Source organism: Tenrec ecaudatus, chromosome 10 (assembly GCF_050624435.1).
Source record: "Tenrec ecaudatus isolate mTenEca1 chromosome 10, mTenEca1.hap1, whole genome shotgun sequence".
NCBI lineage: Eukaryota > Metazoa > Chordata > Mammalia > Afrosoricida > Tenrecidae > Tenrec > Tenrec ecaudatus.
This window is the reverse complement of record NC_134539.1, coordinates 63,112,137-63,131,001: the sequence shown is the minus strand read 5'-3', so window position 1 is coordinate 63,131,001 and position 18,865 is coordinate 63,112,137. Positions and strand designations below refer to the sequence as shown.

Sequence of the window (18,865 nt, the reverse complement as noted above, 5' to 3'; positions counted from 1 at the left end):
TTAAAATAAACTGATGTCCCCACAAGAGTGTCAGTTACTGTTTTTGTTTATTTGTGTAGGTACTTTTCCTCATAGTACTTAGGTAATATTCATATTAATAGGTCCCTGGGTGGCAATATAGGGCCAAAATGGGCTGACATTTTTTTTTGTTTTGTTGCAAACTATTACAATGCTATCATCTGTTTAATCAAATAATTTTTATCTGAACATTTAATTATCTACCACTATTCAAATCTAACCAACTTGTAAATTAGAGACTGGTGTCCCTTGCCTCTTCACTAAGATTGTACAAGAAGGAAGCTTGTCCCTCCTAAAACCCAAGCCAAAGCAAAGGTTTTTCAATGCCACAAAGGTAGTGCAGAAAGCCACTCAGAATCACATACATAAAAAGGTTCACAAGTCATCCACTTTCGGTAACTCAAGAGACTGTAATTCCAAAGACTGTTCAAATACTCTCAGAAGAGAGTCCCACGGAAAAACAAGCTGAACCACCATTCCATCAATTTCCCCTTGATCGGTGTGAGAAAAAAAATTGAAGACATACTCATTTTTATTGTGGGTGTCAAGGTCTACAAGCACCAAACCAAACAGTCCTGAAGTTTTATGACAGTGAAGGAAAAAGGGGAACTAATCACAATGATGTACATATAACCCCCTCCCTGGGGGACGGACAACAGAAAAGTGGGTGAAGGGAGACATTGGACAGTATAAGATATGATAAAATAATACTAATTTATAAATTATCAAGGTTTGGGGATGGAGGGAGGGTGGAGGGAGAAGGGGAAAAATGAGGACCTGATACCAAGGGCTCAAGTAGAAAGAAAATGTTTTGAGACTGATGATGGCAACAAATGCACATATGTGCTTGACACATGGATGGATGGCTGGATTGTGAAAAGAGTTGTAGGAGGCCCCAATAAAAAGATTTTTTTAAAAAAAGGATGTGCAAACCTTCTCTACATGTCTGATCATCTAAGTAACCTGAAAACTTCAGCAAGCAGCCCATCTCTCATTTCAAATCTTCTAACTCATTTTTCTTCTTACTCTTGTTTATCTCATAATTTAGTCTCTATTTTGCTTCCTTCATTCTTTTTTGCAAACTAATCAACCTTGAAAAGTATTAGCAGGTCTGTGTCTTTATACTTCTGGCCAGGGATCTCTCTGAACTTTTATTTTTTAACTAAATACCAAATTTAATTGCATTAAAAAAATCACCAAAAACATTTAGAAACACAAAATTGCTATCCAGTGTTGCATCCATTGGGAAGTCTTTAATATAAACCAGTGGTTCTCAACCTTCTTTAAAGCCGTGACCCCTTTAATGCGGTTCCTCATGTGGTGGTGACCCCCAACCAGAAAATTATTTTCATTGCTAACTGTAATTTTATTACTATTATAAATCAGGAGACCCCTATGAAAGGGTCGTTAGACCCCCAAAGGGGTCACGACCCACAGGTTGAGAACCGCTGATATAAACAGATCTAGTTTTTACATCATTTTTTAAAAACATTTTATTAGGGGCTCATACAACTCATCACAGTCCATACATATACATACATCAATTGTATAAAGCACATCTGTACATTCTTTGCCCTAATCATTTTCTTTTTTTTCTCTTTTCTTTTTTTACATTTTATTATGGGCTCATACAACTCTTATCACAATCCATACATATACATACATCAATTGTATAAAGCACATCTGCACATTCCCTGGGTTTTTACATCATTTTTATACTCATCAATCACTTCAGGGAGGGGTTTACGTGGAGATCTTCTGATTTTAGTTTTATATTCACTTATTTTCATGAGTTCTACAATGCTCTACTACATTAAAGTCTGCTGTTAAGACGGTTTAACCTGTTGAATTTTATCACACTGTCTTCAGGAGTACCCAGCCTTCCTCTAATGTGATCTCTTCCTTTAAAACTTTGTCCCGTGGCAAATTAAGGTCACCAAAATAATACTTAATCTGATGACAGATTTTGGCTTCCAGCTCGGGCATTTTTCACTATGATCCTTTGGGCCACTGAGGCTACCTGAAGATTTTCCTTCAGAGTTCCTGCCTCGCAGAGGCGCTCCCCTAGATGACCAGCAACAACGTCCCAACTTCCAAGTGCCGCCAGCTGGCCTAACGGCTTAAGGAAGTAAATGTTTTCATACACACACACAAAAAGGTGTTTCTTGCAAAACTCTTTTATAAATGTATTGGTGAATCACACTATATTACAATTAATTTGTCTACATGTCTATTTCTCTGTATAAGATACCTCCGCATAGCAACAGTTTCTTATTTTTATAATATTTTGTTAAATCACAGCCAAACATTTGTAACATTCTAAAATGACATCATTCTCACTGAAAAATTAGGCAAAGCAGCACAGTACTTGTGCACTTGCTTCCTTCACTTATTCAACAGGTGTTTACTGGATACAAACTAGTTGCTTAGGCACTGATGAACAAGATACACAGGTTAAAGAGGAGCTCAAATTCTGGTAGGTATTCAAGACATTCTAAAGACTATTTAGTCCTGACTCTACTTACATTCTCTATTTACATCCTTTTATTGGCCAATTAAATCCACTTAGGCTTCACAGGGCCCCAGCCATAATGAGAAGCCTTTATTCAGCATTCTTTTGACCCTCGCTTCCTCATTTGGGCACATCTCTATCATAGCAATTTATAATAAATACGTTGTCATTTTTGCAACCTAACTCTGCCCCCTGGCGGTAATCCCGAGTGTGGCTCAGGGTAAATGTTAACTGTGTATTAAAGTTTATCATACCTGGAATGTCTACTAGAGAGATTAATATGAGTAATTTCTTAAGAATTACAGGCCTACAATATAAAACAAATTTTATGCAAAACAATGTACCACTTTGGGTACAAAATTACTGACATAATTAGACCGCCAGGGAGGTTAAAGCTGAGATGTAAACCCACTACTTAAGATCTTTTAGGTGCTGAAAATGTTTGCTGAATTAATAAACAGACTGATGAAGAACAATGTTCTAGTTGGAAATCAGACAAGATGCTACTAAATCAGTTCCAAATGATTAAACAACTGTAACAAAATTTAAGTTGAAAGCATTGACTAACATTCTAATAAATACATTTGAAATAATTATTAATGTAACAGAAAAACATACTTCCTCATACATAGGATATACATATTAATGACGGAAATTGTTTCAAAAGTTTTGTGTTTATAACTTTAGTTAGCATATTTGAAACAAGAGAAAAAACATCATAGAAGGGAGAATGACCTTATTCTCAACTATTTCTGGCACAAGAAGAAGGAATTAAATGGTATATTCCTTTGAAGATTCAAGAATTATAAAGCCAGATAGTATCATAATTCAAGAATTCCAATTAATTCAAATAACACTGTAGCAGACTTTCTGTTTTAACACTGAAAAATACAGACTTTACCAGAAATAAGTAAAATCTCAATAAATACTGATTTCATTTTCCTACACTAATAATTTTCCAGAGCTAAAGAAAGTACACCACTACAAAAATAATGAAAGAGAATATGAGAACTGTTCCAAAGGGTTTTCTAGGCTATAATCTTTATTAGAGCAGAGCAAAAGTGCCAACCTTTAAGTAGGTTAACTATTTTACTGCCAGGACTCCAGATCAATATTCACTTCCAAACTATAAACAGTATTACTGTCATTGGTTAAGAGTCCTGGTGGCATGGTAGACTATGGGTTATACAGTTTGAAACTACCAGCTGTTCCACAGGAGAAAGATGAGGCTTTCTACTCCCACAAAGTTATAGTCTCAGAAACCCACAAGAGCAGTACAACACTGTCCTCTCAGTTCACTATGAGTCTGAATCAACTCAATGGCAGTGAGGTTTATCACTGATAGTCTGGTAACTGAAAAGAACCCTCAGGAGTACATAAAAATATTACCAAGTTAAAGAACTTTGCAAAAAGACACTGACCACGAAGTTGCATCTGTAGAATTAAATAATTCATAACCTTAAATTGTTTACAAAATGCCAAAGAGAAGACAAAAATAAATGTAACTATTCAGATGGCACAGGCTCAGTCTGCTGTGCATAAGGATGCTATAAACCTGAACCAACTCAATGGCACCGAACAACAATTCTATTTCTACCCTAAGAAAGTGCTTTGAAAGGCATTTTGAAAGTGACTTAACAAGAGTAAGTCACTTTCTTCCAGAATCCATGTTGGTGACCACAATCTGGATTAGTTAAGGTATTAAAAGATATTTTGTTTTCAAAATTAAGATTCCTTGAGTTCTAAAGGAGGTGGTGGCTAAATGAACAATTTCTGTTATTATATACAAGGGCTTTAAAAAACACATAACAAAATAATAATTTTTTAAAAGACATGACAAAATAATAATTTAAAAATTATCAAGGGTTCGTGAGGGAGGGGGGAGCAGGGAAGAGGAGGAAAACATGAGGAGCTGATACCAAGGGCTCAAGTAGAAAGAAAATGTTTTGAAAATGATGATGGCAACCAATGTACAAATGTGCTTGACACAATGGATGGACGGGTGGACTGTGATAAGAGTAGTAGGATGCCACAATAAAATTATTTTTAAAAACTAACAGAAAAAATAAAATAGAAAGATATGGAATTTTCCCACAATATTTGCGAAACCTTCTGGCAGGTGGGGAGGTGGTGGTGATGGGTGGTGATAGATGTGTTTTTTCTTTAGTTGTTCTAGAACAGAAGGCCACTTTGTAAACACTTTACAATTATGCCTTCAGTTACATTACCTTTAAATCTAATGTATTCTTACCAGGTAGTCAGGATTTATAAAATAAAAGCAGTCTTCTGCATTAGGAAAGAAAAAGAAAGCAATTTAGTGGGCTGAAAATAGATGCATTTGGTCTAAATGCTAAAAAATTGACAAATACAAGTATTCTAAATTAAGACTGTTTCTGGGAAAACAATGTATGACTCTGATCCTGACAAATGAGAAAAAGCATTTTTTATCCTTTAAGTTTTCCAATTAAAAACCCCTACAGATTGCTCTTTTCAGTCACAGAAAATAGACATTAAAGACCAAAATTGGTTGTAAAAAAAGAAGAAAAACTGAACACATCTGACAACATGTTTTCTTTCCACAAATACCCAGCGTGGGTGTGTTGGCATTATGTGGAAGCAAGCAAGCCCAAGCAGGTATGTTCTTGGACAGACATCTTACTGAGTAGACATCTTGAGTATGTTTGTATAGCTACAAGAAAATATTTAAAGTCTTATAAAATATGGCTTACAAAATAGTTTCTACAATCATAATTTTGGCTTTATAATTACGTTAGCATTAAAAGTTATACTTTCAGCTGTAAATATCTGATTCATCTCAAACTTAAAAATTAAATATTTATAAGGTTCTAAGCTGCTTTTCTTTCAATTCACTCCACTTTTCCATATATTAAATATGAGAAATGAAGTATCAACAGATACTTACTGCCTCCTCGGGTCAATGCAATGCAGAGTTCAAAACTGGGTCTCAGCCTATGAACAAAAATGAAGTACTCTTCTCTTTTTTTGGAAAGTACTGTTCTAAGACATTTCCTACAAAATTATACTATTCATACCAAAAATATTAGAAGTTATAGGTAAGCATAAGGAAGAAAATTTTAATTATCTATAATTTCAGTAAATCAAATAATTTGGTGCCTAAAACTTATTTTCAAAAATATATACATATATATTTGAAATACATATATAAGACAAAAATTACTGGCCTTAGTTCCCTTACAAATGAAAACTTCCTGGTTAGGATTATTTAAGAAACTGACATAAGAAATAAGTTTGTGCAAATTTCCACTTAGGCAGTTATAATGTGGAAGAAAAAAAAACCTAACTGACATCTGTTTTGCCTGAGAAAAATTCCAAAGAAAATATGTTACGAAAGGCTCCACAAAATTTATAGTAAAAAATATTCTTTGAGATCTCTTCTTCTATGTACTAGTTTTTCCAAAGTAACTGAAAAGAGGTTACACTTAAATTAGACATTTTTTAAAATCTCATACTTTATTTTGAGGCTCACAGAATAATGTGACCAACTCTCCATAATATTTTTACCCCTATTGAAAAAATGATTTAAAAGAAAATTAATTACCTACTGTGAATTTATTTACTTTCCTTCTTAAATCACTAAGCTTTCTATAAACATTAAGAATTATTTTCCCCTTAACGTTCCCTAATCAAGAAACTAATTCAAACAGAAATGCCTCACATTTAAGGAAATCTAGGGGTGCAGCAAGGACGTCACTCAGCTGCTAACCAAAAGGTTGATGGTTTCACCCCACGAGCAGCTCCACAGAGAACCCTCTGATGATTGGCCCTGGGGAAAGAAACCCTGCGGGGAAGCTCTGCCCTGCTCTGAGTCAGAATTAACTCAACAGCACACAGCATCACCACATTTAAAATGCACTCAATTTTGTGATGCTAGCTGCAGCCCCCCAAAATGTTAACATACATGGTCACAATTTCCAGAATAACATTTAAAGATAGCAACATCTTGTCAGGTTTGGTAAGCCCTAACATGCCATTACTGGAAAGCAGTTTGCAAACCCACAACATAGTCAACCAAGTAAAGAGGGAAATGACAACACGCAACAGTGACCAAGAAGGCATAGAAATAGGACTTGTTTTAAAGTCTGGTTTATGATACATAGGTGGAAAAACGTAGGAAGAGATGGAAAGTTGAAGCACCCAAAGATAACTAATTACTGACTGAAGCCATAATCCTGACATTTTTCATGTATTATTTTGAATCTCAAGTAATACTTATCACCTCCATTTAATAGGTTCCGATAATTCAGAAAATATACTGCCTGGTCATTTAGCTACTATACGTAGAAGAGGGCTTAAAATCTAGAATAAGGAACCCTGGTGGTGTAGGGGTTAAGCACTGGGCTGCTAACCAAAGGGTTGGTGGTTCGAACCCATGAGCAATACTGCGTGGGAGAAAAAGAACGCTGTCTGCTTTGTGAAGATTTAGTCTTGACAACCCTAGGGAACAGTTATACTCGGTCCACTAGGACCACTATGGTCACTATGAGTCTGAATCAACTCAATCACAGTGCGCTGAGTTTGGTTTTGCCGTTCAGCTGCTTGATCCAAAGCCCACACTATTTCCATTTCCTTATGCTGCTTCTGTGGCTCTTCAGCTCACTGCCTTCAGGTTTCCTGTGAGCAATGCACTACAGTGGGCTCGATAGGAAAGGAGATCAATAATTAAGCTGACATCACTTGGCCGCTGATGTATATTGAAAGATACCTACAATCACCAATGTAGCATTCCAACCACGCACATCTAGAAACTTTAAATTTTCACTGATTAAAAAAAAAGACCAAAGATAAGGCTGGAGAGCCATTCTACAGCCAAGGAGACAACTAAATGCAATGCAAGGTCCTGGTTTAATCTTGGATTAAAACAAATAAAAAATTCAAGACAATATTGGGACAACTGGGGAAACCCAGATATGTATTCTATGATAGTATTATATCTACACTAAAGTTCTTGACAATGATAACTGTGTTATAGATATGCAGGAGTTCTTTGTCCTTGGAAAATACAAGTTGCCGAATTTAGTGAGTAAAGTGTCCTAACTCTCTTATGGTTAACAAAAAAATCTCTGCAGCAATGTGTTACAAACATGATAGAAAGTTAACTGGCAAATCTAAGTGAAGAGTATTTGGTTGTTCACTCTACTATCCTTAAAATTCTTTTTTAAACTCTGGTTTTAAATAAACAACAAACAAAATAGAGTACCCATATTCTGCTTCCCAGAATTAACTATGGTTGCTTCTAGTCATATCCACCCACACATGTTCATGTACGTATATACACATACACACATACATACAATGGGGAATATTGTGACCCTGTACTTATGCTCTTCCAGAAGCGGTGAAATCACACTCTAGGCTAGGTCCAGCTTTACTAAGTACTGCAGACATTGTCTCCAAAAGTGCCTGCATTGCTTCGTACTCCAACAGCAATGTCTAAAATGACCATTTCACCATATATTCACTCAAGTGTGATACTGTTAAACATTTTTAATAAACCTGATGGGAAAAAAGCTGTATCGTTTATTTTAATTTGTATTTCATTAATTAACAGGGCAAATGAACTTTTCAGTGCTAATCTTAGCATCAGTATCTCCTCCAAAGCTACTTTCTAAATTTTTGACAGACGCAAATATATGGTTCTTTAGGATTCTGACTCAACCTATTGAACAAGTTGGTAAATAAGTAATAAAACAATTGACCTACATTACACAATAAAAGATTTAGCAAAAAATAAAATTTCTGTTTAAAAAAAGAGAAACTTAATAAAATAGGAACTTTCCCCACAGACCTTTTCTTTCATTACTTCCTAACTGAGAATTAAGGATAATCAAAATTTACTGTCTGACCACAAGGTGCAGAAGGGATCAGTTATCAGACATCAAAGACCTAAAAATCATATCAATGGGTGCCCGCCTCCCTGATACGATCAATGAAGACAAACGTGTGCATAAGCAAATGTGGTGAAGAAAGATGATGGTGCCCAGCTATCAAAAGATATAGCATCTGGGGTCTTAAAGGCTCAAAGATAAACAAGTGGGCATAGAAACATAAGCATGTGTGACCACGAGCTGTTGAAGGGATCAGGTACCAAGCATCAAGGAACAAAAAAATCATATCATTGAAAATGTGGGTGAGTGCAGAGTGGAGACTCAAAGCCCATTGGTAGCCAACCGGATATCCCTTACTGAAGCATTGTGGGGAAATGAACCAGTCAGGGTGCAGAGCAGCAACAACGAAACATATAACTTTCCTCTAGTTCTTAAATGCTTCCTCCCCCCACTATCATGATCCCAATTCTACCTTACAAATCTGGCTAGACCAGAGGATGTACATAGGTACAGATAGCAACTGGAAACACAGGGAATCCAGGACAGATGACTCCTTCAGGACCAGTGGTGAGAGTGGCAATGCCTTGGGGGTGGAGAGAATGTGGGGTAGAAAGAGGGAACTGATTACAAGAATCTACGTATAGCCTCCTCCCTGGGGGAGGGACAGCAGAGAAGAAGGAGGGGGGTAGACGTCAGTGTAATATATGACCAAATCATAATATTTTATGAATGATGAAGGGTTCATGAGTAGTAGGGAGGGAGGGGGGAAATGAGCAGCAGATATTAAGGGCTCAAGTAGAAGGCAAATGTTTTGAGAATGATGATGGCAACAAATGTACATATGTTCTTGACACAATGGATGTATGTATGGATTGTGATAAGAATTGTACGAGCCCCCAATAAAATGATTAAAAAAAACTTTCATGACAGCGTGGACTGAATGTGGGAAGAATGTTTACTCCAATATGCAATCAAATGCCCACAAAAATATCACAGTGCAAAATAATTTCCTGTTTTTAAAATATGTACAACAAAAAAGTTGCAGTTCAACTCAATGTCCATAATATAATTTTAAGATATTTTAACGGATGTACTTTACTCCTAGAAATAAAACCTGGGTCCTATGCATAAACTCCCTCATTTATCCAGCAAATATTTACTGAGCATCTATTTTGTGCCATAAGAATATGTCAGATACATGCCATTCAGAAAACAGGGGACACACAAGATAACAAGAGTAGTAATGTAAGGCACATAATATGTTGGGCAAGATCTCTCCCATGCAGTCACTTGAGAAATATAATATGCTCAGTTTGGTTTACACTGTTTCAATACTAATCATTTCTTTCAAAAATAATTTTTCACCTCCCGTACTTATTTTTTTCCCCAAAAAAGCATTTGCTGCCGTAGTTTTTTATTTTGTTACTATTGCAGACAGAGAAAAAAAATTTTTTTCACAAGATGTGATAGTTGCATTAGAAGCGGTGTGAATTTCAAGTCAGCATATTCTTAAAAAATATTAAGGATAATTTACCAATGAGAAGTCTAATGTCAAAAACTACCCAAAAAATGTTAAATGGAAGTTCAAGGAAATGACTACTCTTCAACTCTGTAAGCTACATACTTACTTCCTATATTGGATTAAAAGGGTACAGTAGAGTTCCCAAGGCTGTAAATTTTTTTGGAATCTGACCGCCCCCAGCTTTCCCCCACGACACACAAATCCAGCTGCTGCTGAGTTCCAACCTGACCTTTTGGTTAACCACCATGCAATTTAACCACTATACCACAAGGGTTCTATAACAGCAATAGAAATATATACTCGTATTTGAACAGAGATCCTGCTGGTTCTCAGAGGGTAGAAAATTTTGGATCTTTCTTTAAAGGCTACATTAGTTATATGATTTTCAATAAAACCAGACACCACAAAAGTTCCTTTCACGGGTTCACACAAATGCTTGGAAGGTTTTTTCCACTTGTAATCAGGAGGTGCCGTAATACAAAAATCTAAAGGCCAAAACATTCACTTCTCTTTCTTCCTCAAAAATTTTGCTGATTCTCCAGTACCCTGAATGAACTGTCATCTATTCTGTTTTTCAAAACTATTACACTGATTCCACACAAATCTTTGGTGAGGTCCTGGTGGCATTGGGCTGGGATCCACAAGGTCCACAATTGGAAACCACCAACCACTAGGCGCACTGGAGAAAGACTGGGCTTTCTACTCCAGTGAAAAGTGAATTTTGGAAACCCACAGACCAGTTCTACACTGTCCTATAAGGTCGCTATGAGTCAGCATGGATTCGATAGCAGTGTTTGTTTTTATTTCTCTAATTACAAAATTCCTTCCTTCATCTGAACTATCATCTTGTCCACGTTGTCTTCTTTCTTATCTACTGATTCAGATATTCTACCATGAAAACTTAGAGATCCCAGAAAACTGACTTCTGCTTCAGAACTTGTCCATCTTTTGCGTTCCAAGGACCCCAATGCGTCTAAATGCCATAAATGCTTCTAAAGGCCATGAATACAAGGGATTACAAAGGAAACCAATTACACTAAAATTACTTATGAAAACAAATTTTTAAAGATATACTAACAATCTGAGGTCGTGGGTGGCTTTATTTCCACATAAAACAGCACTTCCACTAATGGACTTAATGCCTACCATACATTCAAAAGTGACAGGCATAAGTAATATTTTGAGGTATGTACAACACTGAGGTAGTTATGAACATAGCAAAAAAATCTGTAATTTTTATTAATGACAAAGTCACATGCATTGCTAATATTCTGAGGTTTCCTAATTGAAGGAAAAGATCGATTTCATTCAGCAATTAATTAAAGCTGCAATTTTAGTTCAAGAAGCCACCCACCAAAAAGGCTTTCCAGTTCAAAGTCTTGCACAAAGTGATTTTTGTCACAATTTTTAAATCAAATCTCCGCTAACCTAGCTCTCATCCGAAGAGATCACCGTGCTTCCCTGTTTTTGTGCAGACTGATTTATAAAAAAAACACAAACACCCAACTGTACTTCTGTGATTTGCCCAGCTAGCTCCCCTTAAATGTTGCCATCTCAGTACTAGGTGAAGTTGAAGGAAAGGGAATGAAAAGCAACCTACAGCCTCTCACCTGCAGACTTCCACCAGCAAACGAAAAGATGACAAACGCAGTTTGTATGTGCATGGTGGGTGGGCTGGCCCCCTGGACACGCAGGTCCAGCTAGTCAGAGTCCCCAAAGCGCGACATCTTCACCAAGAGCACTACTCAAGAGGCACTGCGTGTCCTCCTCAGTTCTATGCTCAGTTCCCTTCCTGCCCGGTCGCTCGCCTCCAGCCCCAACCTGAAGGCTCCCCAGGTCCTCCGGTCTCTTCCCCTCCCCCACGCGTCCCTCCCTCCTGCCACCTCCAGCTGCCCTGGTGTCCGCACGCCGTCACAGCCCTCCTTTGGGCCCAACCATGCCTCCCTCCACTCCCAGCAGATTCGACGACGCGGACGGGAAGGGGCCAGGGCCCCACGAGTCAGCAGGACCGAGGAGGCTCAGGCTGAGGCCCTAGGCCGGAGTAGCGAGGGCGGTGGGCAGGGGACCGGGCGCCCAGCGCGGGTTCACTGGGGGCGTGGACTCACCAATGTCTTCATGCAGAGGAGGGCATGAGGCCCGCCGGAGGGCTACTCGGGGTTTGGAGCCGTCGACCTCGCCGCGAACTGCCACTGCCGCCGCCGCCGCCGCCGCCGCCGCCGCCGCCGCCGCGTCGCCACCCGCTAGTAGCCTCCGCTGCGTCCTGCGGCGGCACTGCCGCCACGGCGCCACGCCACCACGCCTGCGCGTCGCCGCAGGGGCCGCTGGGACTGGTAGTTCGGCACGGGACGACAGCGGTGCCTCTTCCGCTTTGCTTCCTCCTGCGCATCTGCTGCTGGCTGGAGCGGCCATGGAGAGTCCTGCGCATCTAATGCTGCCCCTCTGAGGAAGTAAGTGTAAAGTAAAGCAAACGAAAGTGCATGTTTTGGATTATTGTTGTTGTTGTAACAACTCTTACTCATCTAGGGCACATGCCTTATTAGAATGACACATAAAAGCACAGCATACCCCTCACAATATTTCCCTCGCTTTGTCAAAAAGTTGTTGGTAATGAGCTGGGGTACTATTTGTATTTTCAGAATTAAACGTGGTTTGACAACCTATGTTATCAAGTTTAATTCATTAATCTAGCCATCGTTTTTTTCATGAAGTCAATTAGCATCTAACTTTAAAAAAAAATAAATACAAACCATTCAGGGGTCACGTTAGCCAAATTGTGCAGTAAAAGAACCCTTAACACTGGAAGACACATTCAGGTTCAGCCCTGAGCAGGAATTCTCACTCATACGTGCCAGCCAGATGGTCATACAACTTGAATGTCAACTGTTCACATTTCAGGGAATTCGCTGCCTTTGGACCAGCTCCTGGGAAAGAACCTCATGCTTGGTCAAGTCGAAGAGCAGTGACAAAAAGAGGATGACTCTCCACAGGACGGATTGATACAGTGGGCTCCAACAAGACAGCAATTGTGAGGCTGGCCCAAGATCAGGCAGTGTCTCGTTCTGTTGTACATGGGGTGTCTGTGAGTCAGAACCAACTCAATTTCTACTAACAGAAACATCAACAACACTACTTTAAGGAATATCATCTGCTCCACTGTTGGAAAACGGCAAATGTCAGAAAATTCTGTCTCCTGCTGAGCTGAAATCTGCTTCCCTTTTATATCCTTCTAGGGCTATGCTGCCTAGAGCAATATAGAATATTTTCCAGTTGACAACCCTTCAGAAAAGTGGGCAATGATGTCTTCTAATACTGGCACTCTTTAGGCAAAAAACAAAAAGAGAGAGAGAAATAATTAACAATTTTCACAATTATTTCAAATGTGAATCAGCTCTCAAGCTGCTTTCCATCAAATCATCCTTCTTCATGAGAGACCTTTTTAAACCATTAAAATGGTCTCTACCATTATTGCCTCATTAAGTACCACAATAGCATTCGCTGGTAGGCTGCTCAGGTATTATTGCCATCCTGTTGCCATTCAACTGATTCAAGAATCCCATTTGACCATAGAAGACTTGTTAGCTCCATTATAAGGCATAGTCCAAAGCACTAGGGAGATAAAAACAGCAACAGATCACAGTTTACAATCTAGGATGGAAGAAAAACACCAATTAAGGGTCATCAAGATAAACTATGGTACAAATGGGTATGATATTCCTGAAGAGGCCGTATCAAGTTGAGCGACACTATAACTTTATGAAAGGCATGAGGCTTAGGAGTTAGGGGATAGCTTGATTTCCAGGGGAAAATGGCATTGAAGGATCAGGACATTGAGTTTGAACCCACCGGCTGCTTTGTGGGAGAAAGATGAGGTGGCTTTCTGCTCCCATAAAGATTTACAGACTCAGAAACCTATAGGTCACCATACGTAGGAACCAACTCAGTGGCAGTGAGGTGTTGCTTTTGTTGTTGTTTTGAGCAAAATGTATGCATTCCCCTTTGGGTTTCTGAAACGGTACTGTAGGAAGGCTAAACACACAGTCCAGGGAAAAGTGAAAGAACACAAGCTTCCAAAGGATCTTACACGGCAGTGAAGGGAGGTCAGTGCATGCAGTACGTAAAAGGCACACGAGGATGAAATGGCCAATATCTCTGAGCTCTGTCCTGTCACCTACAAATGGAGAGCTTGCACTAGATAGGCAGTGTTCAGGCCCTTTGATTCTTTTTTCCCACTTCAGCACATCAAGGGAATATAACACTCCCATTAGAAACTATGGATCACTGCAACAGTGATTCCACAGAACGTGAAGTAGTTATTATTCCTACCACCTTTGATTGGTGTTAGTTGCTGCCAAATTAGCATTGATTTGTGGGAAACCTGTGGACAGCATAACCACGCATTGCTCAGTTCTATGAGCATCTTCTTAATCATTGGCATGTGAGTCCATGTGGCAGCCAACAACATGTAACACTAAGGGGCTCATCTAGACTATTTCAAATGATATTATGTTTTATCCATAGGGTTTTCATTACTAAATTTCACAAGGACATCACCAAGTCTTTCTTCTTAGTCTCTCTTAGTGTAAAAGCTCTGCGAAAAATTTCTCCGTGGAAGACTGGTATTTGAAATCCTGGGGGCATAACTTCTAGCATCAGAGCCACCACAGAAGGACAGGCTGACCAATCAGTAGTGGTGTTACTTTGTAAACATTGTGGGGAAAGCAAAATGGAACCTTTCCAAAAGCTGGTCAACTGAGCTACTTACGGGTGGAGCAGCCAGCTTCTTATTAGCACTGTCTCCCTAAAATCTGGCACATTTCCTGAGATTTTATTTTAATGAAAGGGATGAATAAACAGTACACTCTTGCTCAGGACTTCGTCTGTCCATTATAAGGCTCCTGATAGGAAGGTATTTATCCATAGTCACAAAATTAATACTGGATATTTTAGAGTTAAAACTTCCATAATCCCAACTCCACACACTCTGTTAAGCTACCTCTCCCCAGAAAGACAAAACAACACCCTCAGAAATTAAAAATGTCCTCCTTCTATGTATGTACAGCCAGGCTTAAAAGTAAGCCAAGAAAGCAAGTGTTATGCCGATTTATTTGTCTTAATGCTGAGGCCCCCTTGCAGGGGTATCTGAAATCAAAACGTTTTCTTTGCAGGTCTGAAAAGGACATGATGGGAGAGCTGAGTACAACACCCTCATTCTTTTGAATTGGGAGCCTGTTGCTCAAGAGATCCTACTTAAAATGTGTATGCTTTGAGAAGAGTAATACTTTTAAATATTGGGCATCCATACTTAGGAGAGAAATATGACAGTTAACCACCCAAAAAGCCCTACAAGAAAGAAAAAACAAGGCCAGATCAAAAGAGAAAGAAAGAGAAACTATAAAGTGGGAGGACAAGGTGAACGAGAAGAAGCACGATCTTCACCTACAATATGGCTTCATCTACTTTGGCACATAGTTACTTTGAAACTGCAGTGTACGTGTGGTGTAGAAAATCACAACCATATGGAAGTATTGGCCTTAATATATCATGAGAAAGAGGCAATTAAATTATAACTAGGATAGAAGTAAATAAAACAATACTATACATAGAAAACAATACAGAGAAAATTCCTCTTTATACTATAAAAGAACTCTGAGATTCTATTTTCAAATGCAAAACTGAGATGTCATTAGCCCTATTCCATTTAGTTATTAAAAGGGTAACACCTTTTAATTTAATTTAAGATTCAGGTAAAAGCTTTGTTTACTATAAAGTGACACACATATAATTGTACTGTGACATGGTTCAAATTTAAATAGTAAGTAGACATTTAAAACAATAAAAAATTGTATCCAGATATATACAGTTCAGAGCACATTATACACACTGTTCTGTGTTTGTTACAACTTCTTTTTCATGAATTGTCTTTGGCATCTTTCCATATTAATACATAAAAATTTATATTTTTTTCAAGTTCTACAATATTTCTATGATAAAATCTACCATAGTTGAAAGGCAGGTTCAATAAACAGCACTACAAGAAATGGGGAAAAGATTGAAGTTGTCAAGAATTTCATTTTACTTGTGTCCAGGAGCCCTGGTGACATAGTGGTTACACATGGTTGGCAATTTGAAACCACCAGCAGCTCCGTGGGAGAAAGAGTGGGCTTTCTACTCCCCCAAACAGTTACAGTTGTGGAAACCCACAGGGGGTCGCTAAGAGTCAGCGCTGACTTAATGGCTGTGAGACAAACACCCATGGAGGCATCGGTAAGGAAATCAAATGACATTGCATTGGAGAAACCTGCAGCTAGAGATCTCTTTAGAGATCTCTCTAAAGTGTTAAAAAGCAAAGTTGACACTTGGAATACTAAGGTGTGCCTAACCCAGGCCATGATATTTTCAATTGCCTCATATGCAAAAGCTGGACAATGAATTAGGGAAATCAAAGAAGAATTTATGTCTTTGCATTATGGTGTTGGCAACGAATATTAAATACGGCGAAGAGGTACCCTCCAAAGAAAACACGAAGGAAGCTCTGCTGGGCAGAGCTTTCATAGTACGCATTTTTCCCTGCTAGAAGAGCATGGAGCAGCTCCCTCTGAGTCAGTGCACCCAGTGACATCTCCTGGGAAGGTTCTCTCTGGTCACAGTGAAATTTTTTGTAAAAGCCGTTTTGCTTGAACCTCGATTTTTGTGCTGGGCTTTTTGAGAGAGCAGTGTGTAGGGAAAGATGTCACAGAAACTGTTGTGATGGGAAAACCACTTACAAGGACAGAGTTTTCAGGGCAAACTCAAGTGTATGATTGGTTTTCTTGTCAAAAAAGATGAAATTTTGATTGATGACAAACCTAATTCTGGATATCTGCCAACTTTACAAATGGATGAAAATGTCGACAAAATTTGTGCACTTGTCCTCAAAGACCAATGGTAGACCATTAGAGATGGGGAAGTGATCTACACTATCTTGGAGCTTGGCTCAGCAAATTTTAACAGAGGATTTGGGAATGATAAAGGTTACTGTGAAATTTGTGCCCTGGATTCTGACTGACCAGAAAAGAGAGTGTTGACTGGAAACATGTCATGTTTGAAAGAACAGTCTGAAGCAGCCCAGACATTTTTTCCAAGGTCATTACTGGTGACGAAACATGGTGCTATTCTTAGGACCCCAAAAGCAAACATCAATCAAGTCAGTGGAAGATGCCCTCATCACCTCGCCCCAAAAAACTAGTCAAGTGGAATCAAAGATAAAGATGATGCTCATTTGTTTTTTTTTTATTTGAGGGGGAAAGTGCATTTGGAATTCATTCCACAAGGTCAGGCTGTTAATCAAACTTTCTATTTAGAGGTTCTGAAAAGATTGTGTAACAGTGTGCGACCCAGAGGCCTGATTTGTGCTAGATGGGGGTCTGGTTTTGCCATCAAGACAATGCACCTGCTCACACAGCCATCTCAGTGAACTAGTTTGGGGCAAACACCAGCATGCCTCTCTTGCCTCATGTACCTTATTCACCTGACCTCACTCCGTGCAACTTCTTTTTGTTTCTATGAATGCAGAGGGACATGAAAGGACTGTGATTTGACGGCATAGAAGAGGGGAAGAAAATACAATAGGTGCTGTCAGCCATCCAAACAGATGATTTGAAAAATGTTTCCAAGAATGGAATCACAGATTTGACAAATGTATTAAGTGTAATGGAGAGTACTTTGAAGATGATAAGGTTGTTTTGTAAAAAAAAAAAAATTAAATACATAGCTTTGAAAAAAATTGTGGGTTTGGGGAGTGCTAGTTACATAATCTAGTGTCAATTTGGGACTTGAAAGGATTAAGGGTGAAGGGGTGGAGTCTAGTTTGTCAATCGGGTCAGAGTCAATGAGGCTTCTGTGTGGGCATGGCCTTCTCCCAAGAATTCTGGGAACTCCTGTATTTTTCGCGTTAGAGGCAGAAGACACCTCTTTTCTCTCTGCTCACTCCCTGAGAGATGCTCTACTGACAAGATACATAGCACTACACTCTGGGAGCTGGAGAAGCTACGTGGACCTACCCTGATACAACCAGACCTCTGGAGCCAGAGAAGCCACCTAAAGAGTTCTGCCAGTGCTGAGATGCTTACAATGCCACTGGATCCACAAGACTTCCAACCCACTGGTCTATGATCCTCCTGCATTTAGCATCATTGCATGTGTTTCGTGAGTCTAAAGAGGACTTCATAGATTGGTATCAAACATAAGGGCTAATATCGGATGTATGGACTTGATCTGGACTGGGCTGCGATGCTTTCTCAATATTCAATTGCTCTTGTATATAAACCTTTTTATTATACACATATGAGTGTCTATGGATTTATTTTTCTAGTCTGCCCAGACTAACACAGGGGGGTACCCCCTAGTATACCGTGGATTGCTAGAAAAATGAACAAGTGTACCTTGCAAATATAGCTAGAATGCTCTGTAGAAGTGAGGATGGTTAAGACTGTACCTCGTGTACTTTGGTGGTATCATCAGAAGGGAATGGTCCCTGGTGTAGTCCCTTAGCTATGCAAAGTAGAGGCTCAGCAAATAGGAAGACCCTTAAGGAGACAGACTGACACACAGTGACTACAACAGTGAACTCAAACATAGCCACCAAGGTGAGGATGGTGCAGGACCAGGCAGGATTTCGTTCTATTGTCCGTGGGTTCACTATGATTTGAAGTCAACATAACATGGCACATGACGATAGATATTTCGGGTTGACTCATTACATTTTTTGTAATCATTTTATTGGGGGCTCGTACAACGCTTATCACAATCCATACATACATCCATTGTGTCAAGCACATTTGCACATTTGTTGCCATCATCTTTCTCAAAACATCTGCTTTCCACTTGAGCCCCTGGCATCAGCTCCTCATTTTCCCCCCTTTATCCCCTTTCCCACCCTCCTCATGAACCCTTGATAATTTACAAGTC

General features: G+C 39.1%; 1 protein-coding gene and 1 long non-coding RNA gene across 8 annotated transcripts in view; one reads left to right on the top strand and one right to left on the bottom strand.

Annotated features, from left to right (window-relative positions):
- Positions 1-12,146, bottom strand: part of GAPVD1 (GTPase activating protein and VPS9 domains 1) — a 79,774-nt gene extending 67,628 nt beyond the window's left edge. For all 7 annotated transcript variants that reach the window (XM_075560506.1, XM_075560510.1, XM_075560507.1 and 4 more), the window contains exon 1: positions 12,025-12,146. The gene's annotated coding sequence lies outside the window, so the exon portion shown is untranslated. The remainder of the gene's footprint in view (positions 1-12,024) is intronic.
- A 118-nt stretch (positions 12,147-12,264) lies between these two features.
- LOC142459184 (uncharacterized) lies at positions 12,265-18,225 on the top strand. The gene is made up of 3 exons (XR_012786455.1): positions 12,265-12,366; positions 12,815-12,944; positions 15,085-18,225. It is a non-coding gene; the product is annotated as an uncharacterized LOC142459184 (long non-coding RNA).
- Positions 18,226-18,865: the final 640 nt, after the last annotated feature.